This window comes from Puntigrus tetrazona, unplaced genomic scaffold (assembly GCF_018831695.1).
Source record: "Puntigrus tetrazona isolate hp1 unplaced genomic scaffold, ASM1883169v1 S000000595, whole genome shotgun sequence".
Taxonomy (NCBI): domain Eukaryota; kingdom Metazoa; phylum Chordata; class Actinopteri; order Cypriniformes; family Cyprinidae; genus Puntigrus; species Puntigrus tetrazona.
In genome coordinates, this window is record NW_025048225.1 from 1 (window position 1) to 954 (window position 954).

The window sequence follows — 954 nt, forward strand, 5'->3', positions numbered from 1 at the left end:
AATCTATATACGTTTCACTTAAAATATTATATTATTGTATAATTATAATAGAATATATAATCATTCAGTTTACATCCCCTTCTGCAAGAACTTCTTCACTTACAACAACAGAAGCTGGTTTTAAGTTTATTATATTAAAAGTAATTTAGCAATTATAATAAAAAAAGAGGAGGAGTGTGTTTTTTGTGTGTGTGTGTGATGTGAGGAGTGTGTTTTTTGTGTGTGTGTGTGATGTGAGGAGTGTGTTTTTTGTGTGTGTGTGTGTGTGTGTAGCAGCACCTCTACAGAGTAGGACAGATCAGGGTCGGTGTTCTCACTGGTGCGCTTGAACAGATCTTCACACATCTGCAGAGAAACAGATCACTTGATAAACACACACACACTCACAGAAACACAGCAAAACAACTGAACTTAAACTGAGTGTGTGTGTGTGTTTATGTATATATACACACACCTGTGGAATGATGCCTTGCTGTCCAGGCTCTTGTTTTCCCATCATGGTGTAGGACTTCCCTGCTCCGGTCTGACCGTAGGCGAAAATACACACGTTGTATCCCTCAAAGGCATGAAGCAGCATCTCCTCGCCGATGTCCAGATACACCTGCCGCTGGGACGCGAAAGCTGGGTCTTCCTCCTGCACACACACACACACACACACACACACACACACACACACACCAGTGAGTTCAGAGCCACAGGAGCGCAGGCAGCTGCAGTAAACACAGGATCTTACCGTGCTGTGAGACCAGTATGAATAATCAAAGCTGAAGTTCTTGGCTGCATCTTTGGGCTGTTTGGGGTTAAAGATACCTGTGAGAGCAGAAACACAACAGAGTGAGACACAGTGTGTGTGTGTGTGTGTGTGTGTGTGTGTGTGAGAGTGTGTGTGTGTGAGAGTGAGTGTGTGTGTGAGTGTGTGTGTGTGTGTGTGTGTGTGAGTGTGTGAGTGTGTGT

General features: G+C 43.7%; 1 long non-coding RNA gene across 1 annotated transcript; it reads right to left on the reverse strand.

Annotated features, from left to right (window-relative positions):
* Positions 1–219: 219 nt before the first annotated feature.
* LOC122334638 lies at positions 220–824 on the reverse strand. The gene is made up of 3 exons (XR_006248798.1): positions 734–824; positions 455–634; positions 220–345 (listed from the first exon to the last, which is right to left on the reverse strand). It is a non-coding gene; the product is annotated as an uncharacterized LOC122334638 (long non-coding RNA).
* Positions 825–954: the final 130 nt, after the last annotated feature.